At 42.2% G+C, this 11,952-nt stretch overlaps 1 long non-coding RNA gene across 1 annotated transcript; it reads left to right on the top strand.

Annotated features, from left to right (window-relative positions):
* Nucleotides 1-3,389: 3,389 nt before the first annotated feature.
* On the top strand, nt 3,390-4,736 carry LOC115200857 (uncharacterized). The gene is made up of 4 exons (XR_003879616.1): nt 3,390-3,635; nt 3,792-3,945; nt 4,079-4,434; nt 4,618-4,736. It is a non-coding gene; the product is annotated as an uncharacterized LOC115200857 (long non-coding RNA).
* Nucleotides 4,737-11,952: the final 7,216 nt, after the last annotated feature.

The raw sequence follows: 11,952 nt of genomic DNA, 5'->3' as shown, positions 1-11,952 counted from the left end.
CAGTCACTGCTCAGTAAGAACGCCATAAGACATGAAACTTCAGCCCCTTACTCACCCCATCAAAATGGGACGGCTGAGAGAAATTGGAGAACATTGTTCGAAATGGCAAGATGCATGCTACTTGAAAGCAACCTACCAAAGAACTTGTGGACATATGCTGTAATGACTGCTGCAGTAATTCGCAATAGGTGTTACAATAAGCGTGTAGGACAGACTCCACACTACATGTTTACTGGGAGAAAGCCTGATCTTTCAAAGATGAAAGAATTTGGATCTGTTTGCTATGCATATAGACAGAACAAGAAAAAGTTAGACTCAAGATGTGAAAAGGGTATTTTTGTCGGGTATGATAAAAATAGTCCAGCATACCTAGTCTACTACCCAGACACTGGGAAAGTTCTTAAAAACAGATTAGTCAAGTGTGTTACAAAAGGTGTAGTCGAACACCAAACTCAGACAGATTTGGAAATCAGTGATGATCTTCATGGGGAGAGATTTGAAAACCCCATGCCGAAAGCCAAGATGGCAGATCAAAACTCAGAAGAGACACAAGATGTGCAAATTGAGACATCAGATGGTCAGAGTCCACGCTATCCAGACAGAGCGAGGAAGAAACCCCAGTACTTAAAAGACTATGAGTGTAAAGTGAAATGTGATGACCAGATACCACCTAGTGTTGACTACTGCTACAGAGTAATGTGCAATGCACCACAAACCTTCAAAGAAGCAATGATTTCACCAAAATCAGAGATTTGGGCTACTGCTATGAAGGAGGAGATGGATTCCCTTAGGGAAAATGATACATTCACATTAACCACACTGCCAGAGGGTAAAAATGCAGTGGGGGGCAGGTGGGTCTATGCGGTCAAAAACAATTCAGATGAGACTGAGACATACAAGGCAAGATATGTTGCAAAGGGGTATAGTCAAGTGGCAGGAATAGACTATAAAGGAGACTTTTTCTCCAACTGCAAATATGACATCAGTACGCTGTTTGATGCAGCTAGCAGCTCAGTATGACTTAGAGTTACATCAGATGGATGTCAAAACAGCATATCTACATGCTCCTATTGACTGTGAAGTGTACATGGAGCAACCAGAGGGTTTTGAAGTCAGGTCAGATACAGGTGAGCAACTAGTCTGCAAACTGAACAAGTCACTGTACGGCCTGAAACAGTCAGGAAGGAACTGGAACAAAATGTTGCATGATCACCTTAGTGAAAATGGTTTTACACAGAACCCAGCTGATCACTGTGTTTATAACAAACAAACTGCAACAGAAAGGATCATTTTGATAATTTGGGTCGATGATCTAATTATCGCTGCTAGTGATAGTGACTCACTCACAAGTGTAAAAGAAATGTTACGTGAAAAATTTAAGATGAAAGATCTTGGGAGGCTTGGACATTTCCTAGGCATTGATTTTACACAAAGTGAAGGGAAAATAACGATGAACCAAACAAGGTACAATTGCTCTGTCAAAGAACCCAGTGTGTCGTCAGAGATGTAAACATGTCGACATCAGATATCATTTCATTCGATCTGCACTCAGTGATGGTAAAATAAGTATTGAATATTGTCCAACGGCAGACATGGCTGCAGATGTTTTGACTAAACCTGTAACGAAGTTCAAAAATGAAAAATTCTTGGGTTACATGTTTGGAATATAAACTGACATTTGTGAGATGAATAACTGTAAGCTAAATGTGTTGATAAAGTTAGGTTGAATACGACTTGTACAGTATAAGAGCAAGTGGGGGTGTTGGCATGTGGACTAATATGTTGTTGTGTTCTTACACTGGTACAGTCATGCCCTATGAGAGATGTATGACTGCGCATGTGCGAAAATAAATAAAGTGCATTTTCCCCCGTTCTGGTTAAGACACCAATGATGAACATGTGTGTTTATTCCTCCGTTAAGTAAACCGGTATTCCTGTCCTGAAGATGTCAGCACCAACACCCATAGAAAATAAATCCCACATGCATTTCTTTTAAAATGTAAAAATAAATAAAAATAAAAATGTATATTTAATAATAATAACTTTTTTGGGGTAGGCCTGAGATCAAACTGGGTACCCGTAGTTACGCCGCTGTGGGACAGTGTCATGCCTTTCTGTCAGCAAACACACAGACGTGGGTAATGTTTCGTGGATTAACCAGCTAACCGTAGGAAACCGCGTTCCACCATTACTCCTGGTTTATTTATAGGAGACAGGCTTTGCCCTAGGAAATTACACGGTCTCTTATTTCTCCCCCTCTCTTGCAAATCTCTCTTTCTCTCACTCACTCAATTCACAACGTCTGTGATCATTGTAGATGGACACATCTTTGGAAAAAAAGTGTTAACATCGTTTTTCAATTGCTAAATAGGAACAAGTAGGCGATTGGTCAACAAAGATTACATCGTTTTGTTTGGATTTATCTGGAAACTTTCCTCGGTTCAGGCAGAGCAAATCATTTCCCAACCCCATAGACTTATTTCCATAAGCAGTGGTGTATTGTTTTGGTTCAGGTAGACTGCACCTTCAGACTACACGGTGATAACTGTTTCACAAGTGTGATGAAATAGCGTACACACTTTTTAAGCCATCTTTGAAATACCGTGGCAGATATGGAACTGTCTTTGCCTTTTTATAAGCATTTATTGAAATGTTGAAAAACGCCTTCAAGTAGTTGTACAATGTTAGGCTACTTCAGCATATAGGTAGGCCTACATTATAACTATTTCTATCTTATGTAGACTATTGAAAACATACGTATTTGTATCGTTACGCATGTATTAACGGAATTAACCAAATGCGTAATTGAAGTTGTTGGGTACACATTTAAATACATGTCTGTGGATCATTTTGACGCAGCGAGGTGTGAAACGGCGTCTCACCGAGATGATCATTTAGTCGTGGAATGTAGCCTGGTGAAATCCGACGCATACCAGCAAAGATTTGAGAAAGCAAATAGTTCAAATGACTCTTCGAAAAACAGACGGGTTGAGAAAGTGTATTAATTCGATCAAGGGCCAGGACATTTGAGATCTTTAAGACCCGTAGGCTATAGGATATGGAATAGGCCCCCAACAAGTGTAAACTTTGTTTATCTTCTAGTAGAATTTTTGCTCAGCCAGTTGAATCGCCTTTGATTTTCTAGATGTATTCCATGGTCTGTCACGCGGCCTTATGGACTCTGCTGGTACTGCTCTTGGCCATCTCGGGGTGCACCTTGGCAAGTGCCTAAAAGAGTGTGTGTGTGTGTGTGTGTGTGTGTGTGAACGTGAACAAATCTCACTCATTGTTACCTGCATCAACAAAAACCTGACAGAGGTTCCTCTCACAATGAGGTAAGCAACTGAATTACATTTCAAGGAGAAACCTGTTTGAATACAAGACGAAAATAAAATATATATCAAACAAATCTCAATCCTTATCAATTCATTCCCCATCAGATCACAGTGAAGCTGGATCTGAGAGGCAACAACATCCAGGAGCTGCCATCGGGTGCGTTCAAACACATGCCATACCTGATGCACCTGTCCATGCAGCGCAGCAACATCCACACCATAAAGGATGGGGCGTTCCCTGCTCTGGGCCGCCTCATCTTCCTCAACCTGGCCAACAACAACATCGAGATCCACTATCAGGTGAGAGAGATTGAGACAGTGTTATATGCGACTGTTTCTTTGCTGTGGTTTGACTATGTTACTGAGAAAAGTTGGTGTTGCAAATTAAAAGATGCACACTCTTCCTTCATCTCGTTTTCCCTGTTTCTCGCACTCCCTTTGTCTTCTCACTCCCAGGAGAGAACCTGGAGGCCATCCACTTCCGGGACCTGCGCTGCCAGAGCCAGGAGGCCATGCTAAAGGCTGAGTTTGAGGAGCAGACAAGGGGAATTCCAACCCCCACCCCGAGCCCACCGACAATGTCAAGTGTCCCGCCAACTGTGCCTGCAAGGTGAGAGATGGAGATGCTGGGAGTTTGATATGGTCTTGCCATCTTTAAAATGGATTTACCTCACCAAACCCTCTCTCTTCTATGTTATCCTCTTCTCCCACACCTCTCCTCCCTCACCCACTGTTTCCCATAGGTTGAGACACACCACTCCTCTGAGAACTGCGTCCACACCAAAGTCCCCCACGGCTTCTCCCCCAACACACGCCTCCTCAACCTGCGAGGCCTCCGGTTCAAGCTGCTACATGGCCTGCTGGCCCTTCACATGGAGAACAATTCCATCGCCAAGCTGTAGCCAGGGATTCTGACTGGGGCTGAGAAGTTGAGCGGGCTCTATCTGAGGTGGTGCCCAGTGATGCGTTAGCAAAGACGGGCAACCTGGGAGCATTACAGTCGTCGGGGAATCCCATTCGCTGGAGTGGGCCGCATGTTTTCCAGCTATTGGCTAGGGCACTGAAGGATCTGTATCTGGATGGCATGGGATTGGAGAAGGTGAGGGGATATATTTATATGCCAGTACATCTGTGGTTTTCATGTCACTCCTCTACTTTCTCTTCTTGTATCTCCCTTACTTTCCTCTTTTTACCCCCTTGCAATCTTTTATGCTCCTCTTTCTCTTTCCTCCCCTCCTATTCCCCCTCCCCATTACCCCTGTGTTTTGTGGTTCTCCTGTAGATGTCTAAGGACTCTGGCAGGGCTGAGTGCTGGTCTTAGGAGTCTCTACCTGGAGAGGATCCAGCTGGAGGAGGTGCCCGACTTCAACCCTCTGATCGGCCTGGATGTCATCAACCTGGGAGAGAACCCTCTTCTGCCCCTTGCTGCCGCTACGCATGTACGACTTACACACGTTATGCTCGCTCTTTCATACACTCACTCTGACACATGCTTGAAAACTCCCCCATCTCTTATGTATACACTCAGATACATGCTCTAACCCACTCATGTTCACTCTTTCATACAAACATGTATTAATTGCCTACAGTACCAGTCAAAGGTTTGGACACACCTACTCATTCCAGTCTATTTATTTCCCTTCTTTTTTAGACATTGTAGAATAGTGAAGGCTATGATTTGTTGTTGTTGTTGAAATAACACATATGGAATCATGTAGTAACCAACAAAAAAGTGTCAAACAAATCAAACTATATTTTAGATTCTTTAAAGTAGCCACCCTTTGCCATGATGACAGCTTTGCACACTCTTGGCATTCTCTCAACCAGCTTCATCCAGGCTGCACCACATCCGGCTGTGATCGGGAGTCCCATAGGGCGACGCACAATTGGCCCAGCGTCTTTCAGGTTTGGCCGGGGTAGGCCGTCATTGTAAATAAGAATTAGTTCTTAACTGACTAGCCTAGTTAAATAAAGAATTAGGTAGTCACCTGGAATGCATTTCAATGAACAGGTGTGCCTTGTTAAAAGTTCATTTGTGGAATTTCTTTCCTCCTTAATGCATTTGAGCCAATCAGTTGTGTTGTGACAAGGTAGGGGTGGTATACAGAAGATAGCCCTATTTGGTCAAAGACCAAGTCCATATTATGGCAAGAACAGCTCAAATAAGCAAAGAGAAGTGACAGTCCATTACTTTAAGACATGAAAGTCAGTCATTGTGGAAAATGTCAAGTTTCTTCAAGTGCAGTCGCAAAAACCATCAAGCGCTATGATGAAACTGGCTCTCATGAGGACCGCCACAGAAAAGGAAGACCCAGAGTTACCTTTGCTGGAGAGGATAAGTTCATTAGAGTTAACAGCCTCAGAAATTGAAGTAATGTGGTATACTGCTGAATTTCATTTCATTTTTGTGACCTGTATCTTTTAAACAATGCATGTTCAAATAAATAATTCAGAGACATGATGCAATAGTAAAAACAGATCAACAGTTCTACAACTAAATCAATAATCAGCAAAGTGCCTGCCCTGCCACAAAATGCTGAGTGACACGGCTTATGTATTATTATAGTTCAGCCAGGGCTGTAACCAGGGTCTTAGTGCGGTCTGGAGATAATTTAATATCTATAAAGAGGGATCTGTTAGCAGAATTTTTTTTTTTACAAAAAGTAGACCAATTAGTTTGCTTTACAGAACACATGATTTTGCACTTTTACAGCTAATTTCCTGCAATTTTACATATTTTGCCATGGAGTTGGGAGAACTTTGCAGTTTTAAAGCTATAGCATAAGTCATTTTGATTTATGATTTATGCAATGTTAATATGATATCTGAGTGTGACTACTAAAATAATTTACCCATCTACATTTGTTTTACTGACAAGAGCAAATTGAGTGACTGTTAGTGACATAACAAGAGGAAAACTACTGATGCACAACTAAGTTTTGAATTTTGACCTTTTGTATTCTACTATTCTAACTCTCAACAGTAAGGTGAGACCCCGACGGAGTTCCAAAAGTATACATAGAAAAAAAATGACAGAAGTCCGGACCTCGTTGTCCTCATACGTAGTTCCGTCCCGGAGTTCAAGTCACGGATCCCCCCGGTACTGTTGCACATTCCGTTCACCAGCTCAGAAGGTCTGCGTCACTGAACTGGATTCATTACCACCAACCCCGCACTGTCTTGTCTCATTACGCACACCTGGTTCCCATTCCCCCTGATTAGTATGCGTGTATATGTGCCCTCTGTTCCTCATTGTCACCATGTCCGTTGGTCATGTGAGTACCTGTGCTATTGTATCGGCTTCCATGCTACGTGTTATTATGCACTTGTTTTACGGGTCTCGTCCCATGTTTTTATTTAGAGATTTACACCTCGCTCTTCTGTTTGGGTAGAGAAAATAAAAACCCCTATTACGTATTCCTGCGCCTGTCTCCAATCATAATACAACTTGACAGTTCAGGGCTCTACGCTGACATTTTTTTTACAAGGAGTACATGATGTACTCCTAAGTAGAAATGTAAAAACACACATAAATCTAGGAGCACAATTAAAGCAGGCAAGGTGATCCCATTTCACCTCTGCTATTTTTTATTGTCTATGAAGCCTCTGGCCCAGACAATTCGACAATCGAAAGAATTTACACCAACATCTCACAATTCTATTGATTGTCAACTCATTATTACATCAATAATATCTTACATTGTCCAGATAAAGTATCTCAATCCCTCAAACGCTTTGAAGATCATTGAAGATCAAATTCAGCTCCATCTCAAGTTCTAAAATAAATCGAACCAAATCTGCCTCTCAAGACACCGATAAGAACTACATCTCTATTTATGGTATCCCAATCGTTACCCATTATAATACACTGCTCAAAAAAATAAAGGGAACACTTAAACAACACAATGTAACTCCAAGTCAATCACACTTCTGTGAAATCAAACTGTCCACTTAGGAAGCAACACTGATTGACAATAAATTTCACATGCTGTTGTGCAAATGGAATAGACAACAGGTGGAAATTATAGGCAATTAGCAAGACACCCCCAATAAAGGAGTGGTTCTGCAGGTGGGGACCACAGACCACTTCTCAGTTCCTATGCTTCCTGGCTGATGTTTTGGTCACTTTTGAATGCTGGCGGTGCTTTCACTCTAGTGGTAGCATGAGACGGAGTCTACAACCCACACAAGTGGCTCAGGTAGTGCAGCTCATCCAGGATGGCACATCAATGCGAGCTGTGGCAAGAAGGTTTGCTGTGTCTGTCAGCGTAGTGTCCAGAGCATGGAGGCGCTACCAGGAGACAGGCCAGTACATCAGGAGACGTGGAGGAGGCCGTAGGAGGGCAACAACCCAGCAGCAGGACCGCTACCTCCGCTTTTGTGCAAGGAGGAGCAGGAGAAGCACTGCCAGAGCCCTGCAAAATGACCTCCAGCAGGCCACAAATGTGCATGTGTCTGCTCAAACGGTCAGAAACAGACTCCATGAGGGTGGTATGAGGGCCCGACGTCCACAGGTGGGGGTTGTGCTTACAGCCCAACACCGTGCAGGACGTTTGGCATTTGCCAGAGAACACCAAGATTGGCAAATTCGCCACTGGCGCCCTGTGCTCTTCACAGATGAAAGCAGGTTCACACTGAGCACGTGACAGACATGACAGAGTCTGGAGACACCGTGGAGAATGTTCTGCTGCCTGCAACATCCTCCAGCATGACCGGTTTGGCGGTGGGTCAGTCATGGTGTGGCATTTCTTTGGGAGGCCGCACAGCCCTCCATGTGCTCGCCAGAGGTAGCCTGACTGCCATTAGGTACCGAGATGAGATCCTCAGAGCCCTTGTGAGACCATATGCTGGTGCAGTTGGCCCTGGGTTCCTCTTAATGCAAGACAATGCTAGACCTCATGTGGCTGGAGTGTGTCAGCAGTTCCTGCAAGGGGAAGGCATTGATGCTATGGACTGGCCCGCCCGTTCCCCAGACCTGAATCCAATTGAGCACATCTGGGACATCATGTCTCACTCCATCCACCAACGCCACGTTGCACCACAGACTGTCCAGGAGTTGGCGGATGCTTTAGTCCAGGTCTGGGAGGAGATCCCTCAGGAGACCATCCGCCACCTCATCAGGAGCATGCCCAGGCATTGTTGGGAGGTCATACAGGCACGTGGAGGCCACACACACTACTGAGCCTCATTGACTTGTTTTAAGGACATTACATCAAAGTTGGATCAGCCTGTAGTGTGGACTCCAAATCCAGACCTCCATGGGTTGATAAATTGGATATCCATTGATTATTTTTGTGTGATTTTGTTGTCAGCATATTCAACCATGTAAAGAAAAAAGTATTTAATAAGATTATTTCTTTCATTCAGATCTAGGATGGGGTGTTTAAGTGTTCCCTTTATTTTTTTGAGCAGTATATAAATAATACACACAGTTGAAGTCGGAAGTTTACAAACACCTTAAATAAATTTAACTCAGTTTCACAATTCCTGACATTTAATCCTTGTAAAAATGTCCCTGTTTTAGGTCAGTTAGGATCACCACTTTATTTTAAGAATGTGAAATGTCAGAATAATAGTAGAGTGATTTATTTCAGCTTTTATTTCATTCATCACATTCCCTGTGGGTCAAAAGTTTACATATACTCAATTAGTATTTAGGGAGCATTGCCTTTAAATTGTTTAACTTGGGTCAAACATTTTGGGTAGCCTTCCACAAGCTTCCCACAATAAGTTGGGTGAATTTTGGCCCATTCCACCTGACAGAGCTGGTGTAACTGAGTCAGGTTTGTAGGCCTCCTTGCTCGCACACGCTTTTTTAGTTCTGCCCATACATTTTCTATAGGATGGAGGTCAGGGCTTTGTGATGGCCACTCCAATACCTTGACTTTGTTGTCCTTAAGCCATTTGGCCACAACTTTGGAAGTATGCTTGGGGTCATTGTCCATTTGGAAGACGCATTTGCGACCAAGCTTTAACTTCCTGACTGATGTCTTGAGATGTTGCTTCAATATATCCACATAATTGTCCTCCCTCATTATGCCATATATTTTGTGAAGTGTACCAGTCCCTCCTGCAGCAAAGCACCCCCACAACATGATGCTGCCACCCCCATGCTTCACGGTTGGGATGTGTTCTTCGGCTTTCAAACCTCCCCCTTTTTCCTCCAAACATAACGATGGTCATTATGGCCAAACAGGTCTATTTTTGTTTCATCAGACCAGAGGACATTTCTCCAAAAAGTACAATATTTGTCCCCATGCGCAGTTGCAAACAGTAGTCTGGCTTTTTTTTTATGGCGGTTTTGGAGCAGCGGCTTCTTCCTTGTTGAGCGGCCGTTCAGGTTATGTCGATATAGGACTCGTTTTACTGTGGATATAGATACTTTTGTACCCGTTTCCTCCAGCATCTTCATAAGGTCCTTTGCTGTTGTTCTGGGATTTATTTGCACTTTTCGCACTAAAGTACGTTAATCTCTAGGGGCCAGATCGTGTCTCCTTCCTGAGTGGTATGACAGCTGAGTGGTCCCATGGTGTTTATACTTGCGTACTATTGTTTGTACAGATGAACGTGGTACCTTCAGGCGTTTGGAAATTGCTCCCAAGAATGAACCAGACTTGTGGAGGACTACAATTTTTTTTCTTCTGAGGTCTTGGCTGATTTTTCCAATGATGTCAAGCAAAGAAACACTGAGTTTGAAGGTAGGTCTTGAAATACATCCACAGGTACACCTCCAATTGACTCAAATGATGTCAATTAGCCTATCAGAAGCTTCTAAAGCCATGACATCATTTTCTGGAATTTTCCGAGCTGTTTAAAGGCACAGTCTCACCCACTGGAATTGTGATACAGTGAATTATAAGTGAAATAATCTGTCTATAAACAATTGTTGGGAAAATGACTTGTGTCATGCACAAAGTAGATGTCCTAACCGACTTGACAAAACTATAGTTTGTTAGCAAGAAATTTGTGGAGTCATTGAAAAACGAGTTTTAAAATGACTCCAACCTAAGTGTATGTAAACTTCTGACATCAACTGTACACACACACACACACACACACGGTCAAAAGTTTTATGATTAGGTGTTCAATCATTCAAGGGTTTTTATTTTTAACTATTTTATACATTGTAGAAAAATAGTTAAGACATTAACACCATGAAATAGCACATACGAAATCATGTAGTAACCAAAAAGTGTTACAAAAAATTGCCACCCTTTGCCTTGATGACAGCGTTGCACTCTTGGCATTCTCTCAACCAGCTTCATATATTTGGATTTGTTTAACACTTTTTTGGTTACTACATTATTCCATGCGTGTTAATCCATAGTTTTGATGTCTTCAGTATTATTATACAATGTAGAAAATAGTAAAAAGCAAGAAAAACCTTTGAATGAGTAGGTGTTCTAAAACTTTTGACCGTTAGTCTATATATTTCCTTACTTAGATAAAACCATTGCCAGGAACTTTAACACAACGCTCAAATCAATTCAATCCGACCTCAGTAGATAACCAACATCTAGACTTGGCCGGTATCCAGATTTTCAATATTGTCATGCCTTCCTTCTCTCATACCAGGATTTAGGGTATTACCGGCATAGCACAAGGGGCGCCATAAAAGCAAGAAAAGACAATTGGGTCTCAATTACCAGAATGCTAGCAAATTTAGCACAAACTAATAGCGAAATCACAGACGCTGTTAGCTAAATGCGAAAAAATAACAAATTGCTAAAACTGTCAATTCCAGCTCAAAAAGTTATACAAGCATAGTTAATAGCTAACGAATGTAATTTTCGGTGAGTATGGAAGCCATTATAAGATATCGGATTTCAGTACAAAATGTTTGCATTGCATACAAGTGTAACTATCACCTCATGTGCGCCGCACAACAGGGACTTGCCGATAGATAAAGAATGCTATGGACTCACCTGCTGCTTTCTCGCGTTGCGCTATTTACAAATGAACGCGTGACACTGACTCAACTGTTCTGGGAAACGATGGTTATCTTCATAACGTTAAATAATGTGACAGGTGAAATGAAGAACGCAATCTGCGTTATCTCTTTAGGCGGGGGTTCCAAAACATTTTCCCTTCCAGCTTTTGGGAACATCCCACGCGTCTATTTATATGGGCAAACTGGTCACAGCCCTCGTTGGTGGAGAGAATTTTGCATGTTCAAAGCATATTTTCTGCATTTCTACACATTTTGTCATGGAGTGCAAAGAAAATGTTGCAGTTCTAAAGCAAAAATTGACTTAAAAATAACTTCCTATGGGCTAAGAAACCTAAATAAAAAAAAGTTAGCTGACATGGGCTAGTTGATCTGGACATTTCTGACAAGTTATCTCTCTAAGGTATGTAATAACTGACATGACAAGAGGAACTGATGACGCACTAAACCATTTCGAAATTCTACTATTACAACTTTCAAGACTAAGTTTAAAGCCGGGCTGAGTTCCTCAATAAAAAACTGCGCGCCCCACAGTTTGGGAACCACTGTCCTAAAGAATTGCACAAGTTGACTGCAGTTAATTCAAATTGATTTAAAAACGTCAAAGAAATAGTTGACGGTATTTAAAAACCATCCCGTTGCTTTTTCCAAATACCGCGATATACAATT

The sequence above is a fragment of the Salmo trutta genome, chromosome 10 (assembly GCF_901001165.1).
Source record: "Salmo trutta chromosome 10, fSalTru1.1, whole genome shotgun sequence".
NCBI classification, from domain to species: Eukaryota; Metazoa; Chordata; class Actinopteri; order Salmoniformes; family Salmonidae; genus Salmo; species Salmo trutta.
The sequence above is the reverse complement of the archived record's forward strand: the minus strand, read 5'-3'. Positions and strand labels throughout refer to the sequence as shown.